The 21,098-nt window shown below is 36.0% G+C and overlaps 1 long non-coding RNA gene and 1 pseudogene across 1 annotated transcript; both read left to right on the top strand.

Annotated features, from left to right (window-relative positions):
• The first annotated feature begins 1,879 nt into the window (after positions 1 to 1,879).
• On the top strand, positions 1,880 to 6,981 carry LOC141556556 (uncharacterized). Its single transcript, XR_012486568.1, has 3 exons — positions 1,880 to 2,301; positions 4,413 to 4,880; positions 6,307 to 6,981. It is a non-coding gene; the product is annotated as an uncharacterized LOC141556556 (long non-coding RNA).
• Positions 6,982 to 15,973: 8,992 nt separating this feature from the next.
• Positions 15,974 to 21,098, top strand: part of LOC141552840 (7SK snRNA methylphosphate capping enzyme pseudogene) — a 94,850-nt pseudogene continuing 89,725 nt past the window's right edge.

Below are 21,098 nucleotides of genomic sequence, written 5' to 3'. Positions count from 1 at the left end.
GAGTTAGAGAGGTCAAGCATAAGGATACTTGGAATAATTTAGGCGTGGGATGAGAGTACTTGTGTGCATGAAGATAAAAAAGATGGATGCTACACATGTATTACTAGAAAAGATAAGATTTGCCAACTGATTAGATTTAGGAGGAGTCATGGAGGATACCCAGGATGATGGTGGCATTTTCTAAATAAATAGGAAAAAAGAGGTAGGTATGAGAAAGAATACTAATGAGTTTAATTTGAAGTATGTTCAGTATAAGATATTTATAGAATATTCAGTTCAAAATGTCCAGTAAGTAGTTGATGACATGGAATTTGCATTCAAGAATGTGAGTAGAACTAGATACATAAACCTGGGAGTTAACTCACTAGAGATGATATTATCATCAGCCTATGAGAGCTGATGAGAGTGATGAAGAAAAGTCACTGCTGGGAGTTTTCTCATCTATAAAAAAGAATGTGCCACACTAGGTATTTCACTTCCAGCTTTAAAGTTAATAATTTTATAATCATCTTGTTCTTTGAATCCCTACTTTTATAAAAGTTCAGTTATTTTCAGTCATTTTCAACTCTTCATGAGTTGAAACTCAAACTCCCATTTGAGTTTTTTGGGAAAAGAAACTGGTTTGTCATTTCCTTCTTTAGCTCATTTTTCAGAACCGAAAACTTAGAGTCTTTCTGACTCCAGTCGTAATACCCTATCCATCTTGCCTCTTTGCTGTCCTTTGAATCTCTGGTTTGTTAGAGATTTCTGTTCGGATCATGGATTATTTTGGGATCTTTGTATCTCAAAGATGCCATTGATAGCTTTTGTTCTATATACCGGTGTTGTAGGTATCTCATGAATCATGTATTTGATGCCTCTGCTTTATACCACAGTCATTTTACAAGATGATTCCTCCCCCACTAAACCTTTCTTTACTTGTGCCAAAGAAATACACATAACCAAAACAAACCCAAATGATGAGATCTAATAATCTACGTGACATTTTTCACCTCTAGTTAGTCCTATTCCACTCTATTGAGGGAAAGTGTCTTTCATCATCTTGTTCTTCAGGACCTAGATTAGTCATTACCATAAGTCATATGTTGGCTACCTTTTAGATTTTTTTATACTTTTATTTACTTTATTATACTGATTAACTTGATTGTATTCTTGGTTCTATTTTGTTTGCTCTTTCCTTTATCTCTACAATTCATGAGTCCTCCCTAATTTCTCATATTCGTAACACTTTATAACACAATGATCACAATTTGTTCAGTCATTTCCTAAGTGATGGACATCAACTTTGTTTAGAGAATTTTTTATTCCCACAAAAGTGCTGCAATGAATATTTGAGTATGTGACATATTCTAAAAATGACTGCTTTTTTATTATAAGCCTGTACTCACTGGATGATAACTGAATGACTAATGTAGAAAATGAATTTGAAATCAAATAAAAATCATAGTGGAAACCACAATGGGATATTTGTGTGTCATAAAACTTGATAGTTCAAGAAATACATAAGTTTATAGCAGGTTTACATGGCCACAAGTTTTCCACACCTATCTATAATTAATATTATGGAATTTAGGGGTACAAAGCTTCCAAATAGGACTGTTCTTGCTTCCCCAGTAATGAACTTTATCCCCTGAATGAGCTTACTGAGTCCTTTCACAAAAACTGATTTGGTTCCAGGTGATGTTTTTGCTTTTCTCTGTTCCTAAGTATATCACCAGAGAGTTAAATTAAGCTGATTAAAGAGACAGGTGAAGAATGCAGGTGTTAGGTACTTCATCATGTATCTCCATGGAAACACAAACAACTGGCTTTCTTGTCATGCTTTCTGCTGTGAAAAACCTCAAGGCAATTATGACATCATGGTGGAATCTTCTTATAATGGGCAGAGGGGACTAGGCTTGAGGGGGAGAGGGTGGGGGGAGGAATAAGATAAAAGAAAGCTATCTCCATGGGCATATTTTACTTTGTCTTTGCAGCCACAGTTTAAAAGATGAGAATGATTCATGCAATGAGCAAACACCCAGGGAACAAGAAAATGAAACCCCAGAGATGGTTTTAGGTCTTTTTCCAAGTTGGAACTGACCTTCTTAAGGGGTGCTGGACACCCTGGTCTTGCTCGGTGAATTAATTGATGGAGATGGAGATAAAATGGATTCAACACCAGTCTCCTTTGTGGCTTATGACTCTTTTGTGTACTGAAGCCAAGGATCATCAAGGAAAAGATTGGACACATGCAAATTTCTTGCTTTAGACACAGTGAGCATTAGCTCCGGTGTTAACATCCACCAGATGGAAAGAATGGTAAGGCCTTAGAATGATACTAGAGCAAGTGAAAATAGATTGTCGTTACAATTAGAAGTGGCACCTCCAAGGTAGTGACTCAACATAGAATTCTGAAAGGATTAGACTGGATTCTTGTCCTGACTTTGCCATTGACATGTTTTATGAAGTGGAACAATAATTTCAGCCATATGAGTCCCATTTTCTTCATCTATAAGATGGGGAGTTAGTGTGGAATAAAAGATCTAGCACTTAACTGAAAATACTACACATAAAAATTCTTGAGCACTGTATTGTAAACAGTGGGTACAAAATGTATTTATAACCCTGGAAAATGGGAAAGAGTTGTATAAGGTCATGACAATGAAAAAATGTCAGAGGGATACTTAGAAAAGTATAAATTACACAGTACATATCCTACTCCTAGAGAAAACTATTCTGAGTAAGATTTATTAATATTTTTTATCTGTATGGCAAATTTCTTCAGAGAGTTCTGGTCCCTAACTGCATAAGAGACTCCCTAAACTACTTGCAGCACTCACTTTAATGTGCTAAGCAACCTTTTTGTGAGCCAGGCTTCTCTACTATTTTGGTGAGACTAGTCTCTTTTTAATGAGAATGTGGTACAGAGTTTCAAGACTAACCAGAATACCTTTCATAATTTGTAAAGGCAACTTACACTAAAAAAAATCTGCTGGATTACTTGTGTTCCTGGGTGTTCTCTCTCCTTCCACTATCTAGTCATAAGTATCATGGATTATGATCTCAGAGGACTTATTAGAGACCTACTTATTAGAACCAAAGGTAACTCATTCATTCATCTACTCATTTATTCCACAAATATGAAGTCCCTACTGTTTGTAAGAATCAGTGATAGCTAGGGTTGCAAGGATATAAACACTGTGCAAAAAAAGAATATTTATAAAGAAGGCAAACAGGCAAGAGATAAAAGGATAGAGAGCACTTTTGCTTACTTGCTTATTTAAGAAAGTTTAAGTAATAATTATTATAATGCATATTTATTTTGTTCTTGAGTCATTTTTCAGTCATATCAGACCCTGTGACCCCATTTAGGGTTGTCTTGGCAAAGCTATTGGAGCTGTTTGCCCTTTCCTTCTCTAGCTCATTTTATAAATGAGCAATATGAAATTAACAGAACTAAAGGACTTTACCACACAACTAGTAAATATTTGAAGCCAGATAGATTTGAACTCAGGAGGATGTCTTCTTGATTCTAGACCTGGCACTCTATCCTCTGCATCACCTAATTGCTCAAAATATATTTATAGAAAAAAAAAATTGATGTTTTCAAAGCACTTGATATGCATTTGATCCTCACAACTCCTCTGTGAGGTAAGTGTTTTATTATCCCCATTTTACAGATAAGGAAACTCAGGCTCAGGTATGACTTGCCAAAAGTTAAGTGCCCGAAGTTTCTAACCCAGGTTTCTCTAAGTCTAGCACTCAACTAATCATTCTATTCAAAATGGTGACAAGTGAATTGGACTTCTCAAAGAATCTCTTTCTTCCTTTAAGGTGAAGTTCAGCCACCATTTTGTTTATGAAGTCTGTTCTGACCTCTCCAGTTTCTCCATCTCCAAATACCTTGAATTTAACTACTTTACATTTATTAACATTTACTCATTTTATATTTATGCTTCATAATATCGACACATAGTATAGGCATAATGTACATATACATACATTTGTATATATATGCATCTATACCCACATATATACATATATGTGAATATATGTAGAGACATAAATTTACCTGTACATAGTACATCTATATCTTTACTTATTTCTACTGTTAGATTGTAATTTCGTTGAGATTAGGAATTATTTCAATCTCCATATTTGTATCTCAAATACTAGGCATAGTGCCTGGCACAAATTAGATGCTTAATAAATACTGACTGATTAATTAACCAGGGGCAGGGGAAGTTCATTCTGGGCATAAGAGATGACACAATAGAAGAATATGTGCAAAAGTACAAGATAAATAAGTAGTCTGCCTGAACTTGGTGGATGGGAAGATTTAGGGGAAAGATGATAAGTTCATTTGAAGGAAATCAGTTCATGATTGTGGAAGGTCAAAAATCAAAAGTTCTTTTCTCTCTTTATTTTAGACTTTACAGAAGAAAAATAAGATCAAGGAGAAACCCCCCTCTCTGATCCCATATGGGAAGACATTTATGTCCCCTCTTCCGTTCTTTGAGAATGACCCTAATACCAGGGTTACTTTCAACATCAGGAAATCATCCACACCAAGGACAGCCATGTCTTTGGAATATTTACCATACTTTAGGACATACGAAGGGCCCTCTGACGAACCGTCAACTTTGAATTTGGGGTCCTACCTCCAGGAAGAAATCATTAAGGAAAAAGAATGCAGGAAAATAACCAATGTTTGGCATAAGGAGGACCAGAAAGACTTGGTTCCCCCCACTGGATTCTTTCCATATTATCGATCTCAGGATGAATTCTTAGTCAGCCCATTTCTACGGAGCAGATTACGTAAAGCCCATAGGATAAAATCCAGAAATGAAGAAAAAAGAAGAGAATCTAATAGGAAATTTGCTATTCATAAATGTAGAGTAAGTTTTATTAGGAATCTCTTTCTCTCCTTTTGTCAAGGAGAAGGGATTAGAAAACTTGGTCATGCCTTTCCCTACAATATTTACTCACAAAGTTTCAAAAGTATAAAAGGGAAAAAAGGCTTGTTCTTGTAAGATAATTTGGTAGAGCCAAATTCTGAGGTCTTTGGCTATGCTGGAGAAAGTAATGCATGAAAGTGAAAAAGATTAATGCCTCCTAATTCCAGGTTGGTTACCCAGAAGCTTCATGGCCTCTGCCCCATCAATTTCTGTTTCTTGTCTGTCAAATGAAAATATTATCTGCTCTGCCTAACTGTCACAACTGCTCTGAGGATCAGATAATAACACTACATTTAAAGAGTACTTTAAGTACTTTACTTCAATTATCTTGTTTTATTTTCATGATAACTTTGTGGGGTAAATACTAGAGGTATTATATTCATTCTCCAAATTAGGAAACTGAGGAAACTTTTTCAAAGAAGTTAAGTGACTAGTCTCCAACTAGTGAGTATTAGGGACAAGATTTTAATCCACATCTCTCCATATATCTTTGCCTCATTTTAATAGAATTATAGGAATGTAAAAGAGGTTAAATATCAATTAATGAATCATCTACCAATTGACAAATATATATATGAAAGTACTAAAAATTTATACATGTAGGTATATATATGTATATATATGTAAATATGCAATCCTATATCTGTATATAGCTATGTGTATCTCATAGTTTTATATATACATATCTATTTGATAGAAAATTTTAAAGCATTTTCAGATATCAAGATACTATCTGGATCAGGTAAAAGACCTAACTCAGGAGGAATCAAGATTTTAAAAACTTGTTCTTGAAACCTCTAGCTGTGTGATCAGGGAACAAGTACTTTAAGTCTGTCTCTTTCTCTTTCTGTATCTGAATCTGTCTCTCTAAATAGATAAATCTCTGTCTCTGTGTGTGTGTGTTTGTGTGTGTGCGTGTCTGTGTCTCCCTCTCTTTCTTTCTGTCACTCTTTCTGTATATAAGTTTATACATATATGCTTTCAATATCTGCATGTGAAAATATTATGTGTATTAATGTTAAACATATATATATATGTTTGATTCTTATATGTGTGTATATATATATATATATATATATATACATACACACACACACATATATATAACTACATTATAACTATGGATAGAGATATTTATTTTTACATATATTATACCAATAGATAAATTTCTCTATTATTGAATATAAAAAAGTGACATGATTATTATGCCCATATTACAGTTTGTACAGTAACCTAATACATTTTTCCCAGGTTTAAATTTTCATATCTATAAAATGAACATCTGCAATTAGTTGCTTCCTAATTTCCCTTCTAGTACTGGATCTGGAATGTTCTTTTAATCCGCAGTATTGTACTTCCCTTTCAGGCCTCCTTGTTAAGTCTTAAACCAAATGTTGATCTCCAACCCTTGCCCAAGAACTCTCCTTCTTGTAGTTCCTTTCTGTTGTTCTCTACTGAAGCCTCTGAAGAAAGCCAACTGGATGTCCCTTTGTTCAATGATGACACCTTTTGCTCTGCAGGTTTTACTCCCTATTATAGAACTGAAGAAACACTTCAGGCCAGCCCCATCCCAATAATTCTTTCTTCAGTTCCCAGAGGCCATGAATGGGATGGCACTGAAATAAGGAGAAGAAATTGGATTCTACCGACTTACTATGGGGTGTGTCAGAAACATAGCAAATCTTAGAGAATCCAGATTTGCCTCTGATAAAAGCAGGAAGGATTCCAGCAATGTGGCTCTTCCTCCAATAACAGCAGCTATTTCAGTGTATAGAAAGAAAAAAAAATAGCAGAGTAAAAGCTGTGAAACATCTGGAGAAGAAGCACAGGCAGGGAGTTTTGTCCATCTGTGTTTCAAAATTGAGAAAAGAGAAGGAACTTGATCTGAGGCTTATGAACATGAAAAAAAAAAGGAGAAGAAATGCCTGCATTAAATCTCTCTATGCCAAAGTGCACAATTACTCAACTCCAGAGAGAAATTGAAAGCTGGATCCAGGAGTTTAATCCCACATTCAAACTAAAAACAATTAAAAAACAAAAATTATTAAATAGCATATCTTCATCATCTATCTCTATCCTCCTCCTTGTCTCTATCCCCCACATTTCAGTGATGAGTGTTCACAAATTGGGCAGAAGGATCTCAAAGCACCAAAGTAGCTGATAGAGAATTAAACTTAGATTGTCCATCTCTGAAAGAATGTTCATTGGAATCACAATGCCTTTCATTGATCACTGATTAGATACCATACTTATACCATTGTATATCATGATAATGTACTCTTACACTTTAGATACCATACTTTTACCATAAGACCCAAGTCTATTATATCCCTTGAATTAAGTTGTGACTTTTAATTCTAATCTTATATGGTAGCAGTGAGAGTCTACTTGGGAGTCTTTTCTAAAATTCCTTTGGTGTGTCACTCTGAACAGCTTTGTCTTGAGAAGCTGCCAGATCATAGCCCATACCTAAAAAAGATAAAGGTAATTGAAGTATAAATAAGAAAAATACCATGAAATTAATTTCTCTGATTAGGATAACCCTCAAAGAGTCATTTGAATCCATAGTGATCACTAGGTCTTATTAAAGGATTTGGATAACATTAAATGCCTTTTTAAAAAATTTGTAAAAAAATAAATAAATAAAAGTAGCACAAGAACTAAAAATTATTTGGAAACACATTATTTTCATAAATATGTTAGCTCAAAGGTCAAATTGAGTTTATATGATTTTATATGATATTTATATGATTGCGTTGTCTGAAATTCATATTAGAAACTTCAAGCTGCACATGTCATTGATCCTCTCTATCTGGCTTGTCTTTTTTCTAATTCATCCACTTTTTAACTTTATTTGCTCACCAATTTTTTTTTCTGGAGGACTATATGAGAGACTGGGACTTTGACTATATCTGCTAAGAAGAATCCATTGTTTTTTTTTTCTTCAACGTTTTATCAATGGCCTTCTTAACATGGCTCGCTTTTTTTTTTTTTACTTCCCCCCATGTACACAGTCAAGTTGTGCGACATTGCCCCTCAAGAGCTACACCACCTTTTAATGGAAAATTAATAGCCATTTGATGTCAATACTAGTCAATCATAGTAGGTATAAAAACTCCTGACCCTGTGGATTGTATATATTAAAGTTGAGTCCCTCTATCCCCATCCCCAAGAAAACCCCATATACACAAAAAACAACAACAAAAAAGATTCACTGGAAAAGTTTCAAATACATATTTTTTACTCAGGGTGAAAATATTTTGCCCAGGCCACATTTTACAGTATTCTGTCTTTGCTTTGCATGCCTGATTGCTTTGATAATGCACTTTCTCTTTAATGATGTTTCTTCTCTGGTATCAAGAGAAGATTGTTAATTAAGAAGTTTCAGGCTGGATGCATTTTTTTTTCCTGAGGCACACTGTGAGAGGAAGAGATGGAGGAGGAGAGGAATCTGGTGTCACTTAGGCTGTGGAGAAGGTATTTCTACTCCCTTTCTCCCCCAATCAACTTTTGAGCTTTTTTGAGACATATTTGTATATGTAACTTCTTGTGAATTTTTAATCCGTGGGTAGAGCAAAAGATGTGAAGCAATGCTGCTTTCAGACACTGTTTGCAAAGTTAGGGTACCTCTCCTTCCACTATTGATAGTCTGACATCTCCCCACAGAAATGTATCTACTGGGAACAAACTTCTGGTCCCTTACTCTCACAAATCTCAGACAGTGGGAGAGAGGCAAGACAAATGTGTGCACTTTTCATCAATATCCTTTGTCCAAGGATTCTGTTGTGCAGATGGCATTGAAGGACTAGTAGATGATCCTCAAAGTACAATACAGGTCAGCGATGCCACTTTTAGATCTGGTTGTGAAGGTAGTCAAGGAAAAATGAAAAGAATGTATAAGTTCTGAAATATTTGTATTTTCGAGGGTGGAAATTGAGGGGATGTCCATCAGTTGGGGAATGACTAAATAAATTGTAGTGCATCATTTTAATAGAATATTATTTTGCTGTAAGAAATGATGAACTTTTTAAATAGTATATTTTTCCAATTACATGTAAAGACAATTTTAACACTCATTTTCCAAAAATTTTGAAGTTACCTCTCCTTTAATATAGTAAGCAATTTCATATAAATTATATATATGCAGTCATGTAAAATGTATTATTATTATTAGTCATGTTTTGAAAAAAGAAACAGACCAAAAGAAAAAAAATAAAGTTAAAATAAGATGCTTCAGTCTGCATCCAGATTGCATCATTTTTTTTCCTCAGGATATGAATAATATTTTCCATCTTTTAGCATTGTCTTCAATCACCGAATTGCTGAGATCTAAGTCAATCTTGGATGATCACTGAACAATGTTCCTGTTATTGTATACAATGCTCTCCTTAGTTCTGCTCATTTCACTTTGCATTAGTTCATTTAAAGCTTTCTAGAATTTTTTTTTAATCTTGTGCATCAATTTTAATAGCATAATAGTCATTCCTCAATTTTAGGGAATTCACTCAAAGTCCAAGTCTTGCCACCATAAGAAGAGCTGTTACAAATATTTTTTGTATATGTAAGTCATTTTCCCTTTTTCATCTCTTTGTTGCCTAATAGTAGTATTGCTGGATCAAAGTGCATGTAAAATTTGACAGTCCTTTGGGGGTAGTTCCAAATTGCTCTCCAGAATGATTGGATCAATTTTCTTACTTTCAATTTTACTAATTTCAATTTTGATTTTCAGGATTTCTCTTTATGTGTTTAATTGGGGATTTTTAAATTTTTCTAGTTTTTTTATTTTTTAGTTACCCAATTCATTTATCTACTCTTTATCTTGTTTATGTAAGAATTTGGAAGAAATGATGAGTAGAGTTTGTGTCTTAATCTTACTTGTCACCATAATAACTTTCTGTGGTCTATTTCATTACTTTTGAAATTAAACTTTTCTACTAGAGTAGAAGAAGCACTGTTCCAAGACCTTTGTGCTGAGAGTCACAGGTCTTGGCTACTTTCCTACTCTTGTGCAGGTGCTTCAGGGGGCATGGCCACTCACATGATGCTATGCTGAGACCAGAGTGGACCTGGAACTGGAGATGAGGGGAAAGGAAGTTGTCTGGGGGAGCACCCTGGCTGTTCACTTGCAGTTGTTCTAGAGCCAAGATGCCTTTGTCACCAACGTATGCTCAGGTTCAGGGTTTTCCACTGGCATTCCCCTATTATTTGAATGGAACAGACCTTTTTTGTGGACTTTCCAAGTTGTCCTGTGCTATAAAATTGTCCCATCTTGGTTTTTTTTTTTTATTTGTTATTCCAGAATATATTTTGAGGTGGTATGTTATAGTTATCAGGTGATTCCTTGCTTACTCTGCCATCTATCTGGTTAATTTTAGAAAAACTTGCATGAAATAATGAGTGGAATGAGCAGAACCAAGAGAATGTGGTAGCCATAACAATATTGTTTACAGAGAAAATGTAAATGACTAAGTTATTCTGAGTATTATCACATTTAAAAAAACTACAAAGAACTTATAAAGATACTATTCCATTTCTGTGAAAGAACTGATAAATAGAAGAAGGCATAGTTTAGTTTTACATATACACATATAAACATATATGCTATTATATGTTTTATATATGTAATATATGCTGTTTTATATGTGTGTATGTATATATATATAGAGAGAGAAACAGAGAGAGAGAGAGAGAAAGAGAGATTGAAAGAGAAAGAGAGAGAGAGAGAGAGAGAGAGAGAGAGAGAGAGAGAGAGAGAGAGAGAGAGTGTGTGTGTGTGTGTGTGTGTGTGTGTGTGTGTATGTGTATGTCAAATCCTGGCATTCTCTAGTGAGAAGTAGGGAGGAAGGGAAGGGGACAATTTAAAACTTAAAATGTAACAAAAAACTAAATTTAAAAAGTATAATATAAGGAGATTATAACCTGTCCAGAAAGTACAAATCATACCTCATTCCTTTATAGCTGACATTTGCATTATAGGTAGGATTTCCCACATATTATCTCATTCAATCCTCCTGAAAAACTTGTAAGGTAGGCAAAACAGGATTTATTATCTCTACTTGATAGATGAAGCCATTGAAGCTGAGAGTTTAAATGACTTGCCCAGACAAGTGGTAAAATTTGACTATATTAATAATGACTGACATTTATATAGCATTTATGTACAGGAGATAATAATCTCAATTTGATCCTCACAAAAATCATGTCAGGATAGATGAGATTATTTTCTCCATTTTACAGATAAAATGGCACATATTCTTCATGTGTTCCTATAGACACACATTACAGGATATATTTGTATGTGTGTATAAAGATTTTAATTAAAATATATGTATATATAAAGATTTTCATTAAAATATTCCTGTATAACTAGGGTCAGTTTACATTTAGTTTTAGAATCATAGAATCTCTTTAAATCTTGACTTCATTGGTATATATAACTTATACATTCTGCATTGAAAGAAGTTACTTGGCAATTTCACAGGGAATAGGACTCAAACTTAAACAAAAGCACTAATATAGCATATTAAGTTTTATATTCCAAATGTAAAAGTTCCCCTGTTACCAATGACATTAAAGAAACTGCCCAGCACTTCCATAGATCCTTAACACATAAGGTAACATGGTATGAACAAGAATCATGGAATACCATATTCTTTAAAATATGAAAATGTATCATCTAAAGGAGACCCAAAGAGCAATGGAGAGATACATGATGGTGGAAGGTGACTTTCCTCTTATTTAGGATGATTTGTGCATAAGTAATATATGATATAGGGAGTATTATAATTAGATCAAATCAGGAAAAAATACTAGTAACCATAAAAAGCCTTTAAAAAAATTAAGAGGCCTCCAAGGTAATGAGTAGGTTCCCATTGATAAGATAATGTATGGGAGAAGAGCAAAGGGGCCAGCAAAGTACAAAGATATCTAGAGCTCAGGAGAGAGAGAGAGAGAGAGAGAGAGAGAGAGAGAGAGAGAGAGAGAGAGAGAGAGAGAGAGAGAGAGAGAGAAAAGAGAGAGAATATTAAATTTAGTCAAATGTTGCTGATAATTGGAAGATTACTAGAAGAGCTATTTATATTGTTCAGTTTTTCAATCCTCGCTGATTTCTTTGTGAGTTGATAGTACACATTAGGCCAGTCCCTTTTGTTTTCTACTATTTAAAGAACTGTACCAATTGCTAATTTATGGTAGGTAAGGACATTGTTGTTTTATAGGCTAAGAAAAAAGTAAAATATAATGAAAAGTGTAAATTTTACCTCATAGTTATTGTTGAGATTTGGTTGGATAGGACTTAATTTGGACTATATTAATAATAACTGACATTTATATAGCATTGTACAGGCATTACAGTAATATTGATAATGAAATTTATATCTTAGTCAAAAGACAGAGAATAGGTCAAAGGAGTTACTGATTAGCATTGAACCTTAAAAAAATATATTCTCATGTAAGCAAATCCAGAAATTATATAATGGAGATCATTTTAAGTACAGAAGCCATAGAAGCAAACTTAACAGAGTATTGCCTTATAGACTGTCTGTATGGATAAAGGAATTAATTGAAAAATTTGGGACACAGATCCTAAATCATTCAAGAAAGAAAGATATTGTAGTATGGTTAGTAATATTGTTTTCTGAATGTTGAACCATTGTTGCAACCATGGTATAAATACAATTTGGCCATAATGATTTCTTGGATTTATCATTATAGCCTCTTTAATATAATTTTATTTTAAACTTTTGAATTTTGATATTTATTAATGATATCAGTCTGTAAGTTACCTGTGATTTATTTTTCCATGGTTTAGCTATTTGAACTTTGTCTCATAAAAGGTAGAATGTTTGCTTTTTCATTATTTTTTAAAAATAATTTTATAATATTGGTATTAATTCTTCAAAAATTATTAGAATTCTCTTATGGATCCATCAAAAGTAAGTGTCCCCTTTCCCCTTTTTGATAGTTTATGTACAACTAGTTCTATTTTCTCTTTTGAGATTAGATTTTTTTAAAGAAAAGGTTCTTTAGTCTTCTTTTAGTTTGAATATTTTGTTACTCTGTTCCTTTTCTATTCTCGATGTGATTTCACCTTGTTCATTTATTATTTTGATTTTATTTTCTATTTTTATCATATTGTCTAAAGTTTTATAAATTTTAATAATCTTCAAAGAACTAGCTTTCAGTTTTATTAATTCCATAGGATTTTTTTGTTTCCAGCGCATTTATTTCTCTTCTAATTTTCATCTATCTACTCTCTCCTTTTTTTTACATATTTAGGTTCATTTCTTGATTTTCTCATTTTAAAAAATACATACTAATGTATGTTAATTAATTCTCTCTTTTTCTATTTTGTTGATGTGTGTTTGCAGGGATATGATTTTTCCTCTGAGGGCTGCTTTAACTCCCAGAAATTTTGGTATATTGTTTCATCACTATTATTTTTTCTACATACTTATAATTATTTTTAGGCTTTGTGCTTTTTTTTGTTATTTTTTTGTGCTATTTTTGTGCTTTGATCTATTTATTTAAGATTTCATTGTTAAGTTTCCATTTGGTTTTGTATCTTTTAATTGTGCTTCTTTTTCTCTATTTTATACAAGTAATCATCTAGAAATATAAAACTTCTCCTAAGAACTGCTTTGGCTGCATCCCATAAATTTTGGTATGTTTTCTTGTGATTATCATCATCTTTTGTATGTGTGTGTGTGTGTGTGTGTGTGTGTGTGTGTGTGTGTGTGTGTCTGTGTGTGCTGAGACAATCAGGGTTAAGTAACTTGCCTAGGGTCACACAGGTAGGAAGTGTTAAGTATCTGAGGTCAGATTTGAACTCAGATCCTCTTGACTCCAGGGAGGCTGATGCTCTATCCACTGTGCCACCTAGTTGCCCCTATTGTCATTCTGTTGCCCATATTGTCTATGATTTGTTGTTATACCCTCTCATTCTTTAGGATTAGATTATTTAGTTCCCAATTAATTTTTGGCCTATTTTCCCCTGGACCTTTATTACATGTAATTTTTATTGTATCATGATCTGAAAAGATGCATTTACTATTTCTGCCTTTCTGCATTTGATTTTGAGATTTTTATGTTCTAATACATTATCTGTGGTATCCTTTAGCAAGATGTAGTTTTTTCCTTATCTTTTTAAATTAGATCTATTTTTGCTTTAGTTTGATCTGAGGTCAGGATTACTACTCCTGCTTTTTTTTACTTTAGCCAAAGCATAATAAATTCTGCTTTTACCTTTACTCTCCCCATACTACTCTGCTTTAAATGTGTTTCTTGTAAATAACATATTGTAGGATTCTGGCTTTCAATCCAATCTGCTACTTGATTCCATTCTATCTAAAAGTTCATCCCCTTCACATTCACAATTAAAATGACTAACTCTGTATTTCCTGCCATCTTATTTTCCCTTTTCTCTTTCTGTTTTCCCTTGCCCTATTCACCAGGTACTTCTGACCACCACCTCCCTCAATCTGCCTTCCCCTTTTATAGCCCGTCTCCCTTTGTTATCTCTTTCCCTTTCTTCTTCTGTTGTTTCTTCTATTTTGTCCCTCTGACCTTTCCCCTTTCTCCTTCTACTTCTCTATAGGAATGTATAGAATGAAGCAAGTTTCTCTATTAAACTAAATATGTTTGGTATTCTCTCTTTGAGTCAGATCTGGTGAGATTAAGGTTTACACAATGCTCATTCCCTTCCCTTCTTTCCCTCAAATTTAATAAGTCTTTTTTGCCTCTTCATGTAATATAATTTACTCCATTTTGACTCTCTTTCCCTCTTCTTATAGTACAATCCCTTTTCCACCCCTAGTTTCTTTTTCATGTCACAATAAAGTCAAATTAGAATCACACCATCTAAATATGTACCTAAAAAAGATACAGTTCTCATGAATTAAATGTATCATTTTCCCATATAGGAATGTAAATATTTTAACTTTTAAAAACCATAGTTTCTTTTCCTCTCCTTTTTAGCTTGACTGTTTCTGATGATCAAATTTTCAGTTCAATTCTGGTCTTTCATCAAAAATAAATGAAAATCCTCTATTTCAATGAATGTCCATCTTTCTCCTGAAAGATAGTGCTTAATTTTCCTGGATAGTTGATTCTTAGCTGCAGTATAAGTTCCTTTGTCCTCCAGAATATCATATTTGAGGCCCTTCAATCCTTTAATGTAGAAGCTGCTAAGACCTGAGCAATCCTGATTGTGGCTCCTCGATATTTGAATTATTTCTTTTTAGCTGTTTGTAGTATTTTCTTTTTGATCTGATAATTCTGGAATTTAGCTACAAAATTTCTTGGGAGATTTTTCATTTTGGGGTCTCTTTCAGGAGGTGATTGGTGAGTTCTTTCTATCTTTTTCTCTCTCTCTTTTTTTTTCCTGAGGCAATTGGGGTTAAGTCACTTGCCCAGGGTCCCACAGCTAGGAAGTGTTACATATCTGAGGCCAGATTTGAACTCAGGTACTCCTGACTTCAGGGCTGGTACTCTACCCACTGGGACACCTAGCTGCCCTGGTGAGTTCTTTCAATGGCTATTTTTACCCTCTGGTTCTAGGACATTGGGGCAGTTTTCCTTTATTTAAGCTGTGGGGATGAGGAAGTTGGTTCTTTTTTACTAGGAGCTCTGCTAGGAATAGTAACTAAGAGTGTGCAGGAGGTTAGAGGATAGGATGTAAACATGAAAATAAAGATCCTGAGCTTTTATACAGCTACTCTTGAGAGCTCTATTGAATGATCATTCCATGAAATGATGGCCAGAGATCTCTGTAGATCAGAGGTAAGTTTGATAAAATTGCTTTAAGCACTGCAAAAGACAGTGAGCAGAGATTTCTCTGAGGGACTAGGACTTAGGAGAGACTGGCAATAATGAATGCAGAGTGGGCATTAACAAGGGTATTCACAAGAGTAGTGAATGCCTTGTGGGCATTCACAAGTGGCAGCCCAAATGTGAGGGAAGCGCTCTAAATTGCCAGACCCCATTAATTGGGAAGGCATGGTAGTTCCCCCTCTGAGGGGAGGCAGAGAAGCATTATGGGTCTAGCTATGACTAAACTTGAGAGTGCAGTTGTAAATGCAGCTCAAGCTTGTGAGTTAGAAAATCAAACAGGTAATTTTTAACAAAAAACATGTCCTATGAAAAGCAGGAGATTGCTCCCAAACTCCAAGGTATATATACCTTTCATTAGCACATTAGTACACACCCTTAGATGATCAAGATAGCAAAGAAAACTAACTCCCACACCCCTGAAGTACAGCTCAGAAAGAAGGGATGGGTGAGGGGATTAAGCAGATAGAACAAATGATTCAAGAACTTAGCAGAATCAGAAGACAGATCAAAGATTAGCTTACTACAATTAGAACAAGAAGTACAACAGCTCCAGCTAAAGGCTGAGGCAGAGAACCAAGAAAGTATTATTTTAGGGCAGAGAGTATAAGGAAAGCAAGACCTCTGCCTACATGCTGAGCTGGAGAAGAGACAAAAGATTACTTTGCAAAGACCAATTGCTTTTCCCATTGAATACAAGAAGAGCCACCCCCGTACAGCTTTACAGGAAACTTTAATAAGGTCAGCTGCTGAGGGGGAGGATGTAATGCCATGGGATTCCAATTGGGGCCTCCAGGGCTACCCAGTAGAGGAGGATGGGGCCAGAGACCAGACACATATCCCAATCCCATTTAAAATGTTGAAGGAAGTGAAACAAGCTTGTATTATTATGGCCCAAATGCTCCATATACCATACAAATGTTACAGCTGATCAAGTGCTTGGAAATCTATCTGCTTGTTTTACTCCTGGCCAATCAGAATTTACTAAGTAAGCTCATAAATATGCTGTGGCCAATAATCAACGGGATCCAGAAGAATCTGTACTTGTAATTACTGGCAATGTTCGCTATTACACAACTCAGGCTCAGATTTTACATGATGTGACTGTATTTCTACCTATTGCACAGTATGCTATATAAGCTTGGGAGAGAATAGATAGAGGGGCTGGTACAGCAACATCTTTAATAAAACAGGGCCCTCAAGAACCTATTCAAGATTGTGTCCCAATTAAGAACAGCAGTTGACAGAGTTATAGGGAAAGGTGGTGCTTCTGACCTTTTCAGGCAACTGTTAAAAGAGGGAATGAATAAAGTGTGCAGCCATATAATGGCTGGACTTTCTAAAGAAGCTTCTGTCTCTGAAATTATAGATAAATATTATGAAGCAGATTATGAGGCTGTCAATGCAGATGCAATGGCCTCAGCTATAGCCCAAGGAATCACTCGGGGAATGAACAAGAAAGACAAGGGAAAAAAATGTTCTAACTGTGGCAGAAAAGGACATTTCCATGTCCAATGCCATAAGCAGCCAACGGGGTGGAAAATCCTTTTGCTTTGCTTGTGGCAAGAGAGACCACATTGCAAAATTTTGCAAGACCAGGATAAAAAATAATTCTACAGTTCAGGGAAATGGGCCAATGGGCCCCAAGTGAGCCCCAAATGCATACCAGATAGATCAGGAGCCTACTCGGTAGTGTTCAAAGAGAATTATCAGGCCCAGATGAGGAATATGGACAGTACTTGGTGAATGCAGTTGAGGGCTTTGATATTGACCCATGGGCCATTGCACATATTGAGGTACAACCCAAGGCTAGAGATAGATTAGTGATTGGACTTTCAGACTATACACCTGTGATTGTACATGCTATGATATTAAAACACATGAAACCATTTATCTTGGTCACCAATCCTCACCCATATCCTGTGAACTTAAAGGGAGATCATCCAATTGCCAAAGCAGTCCCATTACATCCCTTTGGTGAGGTGAATTTTACTCAAATGATTGGGCAAGAAAAACTGATGTGTACTATTTATATAGAAAACAGGCCATTCCTAGGAATGATTGATTCAGGGGCTGATATATGTGTTATAACAAAATTTAATTGGCCTCCTGAATGGCCGTTTCAGACTCAAACAGTGACAGTTAAGGTTGGCATGCAACATGCTTCCCAGTCTAATAGACTTCATTGGGAATGTGAGAATCAGAAGGGTGTCTTTAGGCCTCTTGTCATTGTAGGTCTTAGAACCTTCTTGTGGGGAAGAGACTTACTGAAAGCCTTTTGGACAACATTACACATTGAGGAAAACTAATGGTGGCCACTGAGATCCTGGCAGTGCTACCTTAAGATGGAAACATGACTGTCCTATATGGGTGGATCAGTGGTCCCTCTCAAAGGAAAAACTTACAGCCTAGAGATCCATCATTATGGAACAAGAGAAATTGGGTCATAGTGAGCCCTCCTTTAGTGCTTATAATTCTCCTGTTTTTGTAGGAAAAAGAACAAATCATGGCACATGTTAATTGATTTGAGAGCTGTGAATACTGCTGTGCAACCCATGGGTGACCCTACAACCAAGCCTTTCATCTCCTAATATGGTCCCTAGGGAATATCATATGGTGGTTATTGACATAAAGGATTGCTTTTCCTCTATTCCTTTACATCCTACAGATAGAAATTTACCTTTTTTGCTCTAGCTATTAATTTACAAGTTCCTGCCACTAGATGGCAGTGGAATGTATTACCACAAGGGATAGCTAACAGTCCCACCCTTTGTCAATGGTACATGGACCAGGTTCTTGCTCTGGTCAAAAGTTTATACCAAATATCTATATACTTCATTACATGGAGTATATACTGGCAGCCACTAAGGAAAAATCACAGTTGCAAAGCATTGTGCAACACATTATTCAAATATTAGCTCAACAGAACCTTTTAGTGGCACCACATAAAATACAGACTAAGCCTCCATTTCTCTATCTGGGGCACAATGTTCAAGATCTTACTGTGTCTAAGGTACCTCCTAAGGTGGATGAGAGTAAGTACAAAACTCTTCATGACTTCCAACAGCTGGTGGGAACTTTACAATGGTTGAGGTCCACTCATCCGATTCCACCTTCTGTTATGCACCCCTTTTATGATATTTTAAAAGGCTCTTCTGCTCTGACATCACCACAATCATGGGCTGCAGAGGTCTGTGCAGAATTACAATCTATTCCTTTGCTGGGCGCTTGCCCTATCTCTAGAATTGATCCTTCACAGCCCTTGATGTTGTCAGCATTTGTTGATAAGCCCTTTTTCACCACACTGCACCAAGGTGAGCACCCCATAGAGTGGCTGTGCCCTACTAGACCTTCACACATTCTGACCAGTAAGATTGAGAGACTTGATTACTTTTTGTAGCAATGTTGCCAACAGTCCATACTTATCTCAGGGTGGCCTCCTCAATTGGCTCTTGGTATACCAGAACAACAAGTGCTTGCTATTGCCCAGGATAACTTAATGTGGACAATTCTGTTACAGCTTTGTCTGTTACTGCCTTTGCATACTTCTTAGCCACTTAGGGAGTTGTACAAAAGATTAAGTATTGCCAGTGCATCACTTTCCTCAGAGCCAATGCAAGACCTTAATATTTTTACTGATGCTACCAAAGATCACAGGGAGGACACTGAAGAGACATACGTCCTTGACACCCCCTATGATTCCACACAGAAAAATGAATTGTATTCCATTATACATTCCATGCAATGATATAAAGAGGCTATTAATATCATTACAGACAGTCTTTATGCCTGTCAAGCCATCCAACAGCGATCACATGCACATATAAATGACAGGCACTCCACCTTCACTGATCTCCTTCATCAGGCTCAGCATTCATTGAACAACAGAGACACACCTCTTTTTATCATGCATATTAGGTCTCACACTGATGGCACTGGTCCCATATTTGAGGGCAGTAGGGTAGCTGATGCCCTTCTTTATCCTTTGTGTGGCCTCTATTCCTCTGCCCATAAGACACATGTTTTGTTTCATTTACCTGCTTGCTCATTGTGAAGGCTGGTATGGCATCTCTAAAGCAGATGCTGTACTACTTGTGCTCCTTTTCATCCTGCTCCATGAGATACTACAACAAATCCTCGTGGTGAGTCGCCCAATGGTAAATGGATGTTACTCATGTTAAAAGGCAGTGTGCATCCATGTAACCGTGGATATACACTCTCAATTCCTCATGGCTTCATTCCAATCAGAAGAATCAGTTAGGCATGTGATCAGCCATCTTTATCATTGCTTTTCCATTGCAGGAATTCCACGTGCACAGATAGATAATGGACCAACTTATACATCTTCTGCCTTTTAACCCATCTGCACTGAATTTGGCATTGCCCATTCCACTGTCCCTATGGGACAAGCCATTGTTGAACGGGCTAATTGTACTCTCAAGATGCTCCTAAGCAAGAAAAAAGGGGTATTTGGGTTTACAAGCCCCTCCACTCAACTCACGCAGGCCTGCTTAGATGTGATGATATATACATATGATTACTTATAATTTCCACATTCCTTGGATCTTACCCTAGCAATGTGCTTCTGGCACATGCAGAAAATGAAGTTAACTAACAGACTGGCTGACAAGGGATAAGATCTCTCTCCACAGTGATGTGGAAGGGCTTAGATAGCATCTGAAAGGGCTCAGGTTGGGTCCCGGATACACTCTTGTTATTCCAGATGCAGACCCAGCAGCAGAGGAGTGGATCCCAACCAAAAACATCCATGACTTGGGGAACCAAGAAAAAAAGGATCAGATGACGACAGCTCAGAGGGATCGGCCAGATGTCAGCAGCCCTTCAGATACTGATGGCAGCCATGTCCCTCCTGACCATGGCACCAAAGACAGCAGACACAGATCCAGTGTAGCAGCTAAATTGGATTGTCTTGGGTGATGTGCAATATATACAAACTGATCACTGGACAATGGGCTTGTGCGCTTCTCCCATGGCTACTCACTGTTCATATGGTGGCCTGGGGAGAGGTTTTGCCCTATGCTTTCTATTTAAGGACTATGCCTCTAAATTAGTGGGTGAAAAACCAACACACCCACCTGTTAATGAGGGAGTGCTACAGGACATGACTTTTCTTGTATACACCCCTCCTCTGTGCCTTTCTTTACCAAAAGGTGTATACAACTGAAACTATAGACTTATGACATCCTACCTCTTTGATATTCTACCTCCTTGAGCATGACTTTATTGAATGGATTGAACACCATGCTATCAATGCTTGGTTTTAACTATTGTTGGCCTAGTTTTCACTGTCATACTTTTGTTTATTGTTCT

Source organism: Sminthopsis crassicaudata, chromosome 2, assembly GCF_048593235.1.
Source record: "Sminthopsis crassicaudata isolate SCR6 chromosome 2, ASM4859323v1, whole genome shotgun sequence".
NCBI lineage: Eukaryota > Metazoa > Chordata > Mammalia > Dasyuromorphia > Dasyuridae > Sminthopsis > Sminthopsis crassicaudata.
Note: the sequence above shows the minus strand (reverse complement) of the source record. Positions and strands in the feature narration are given on the sequence as shown.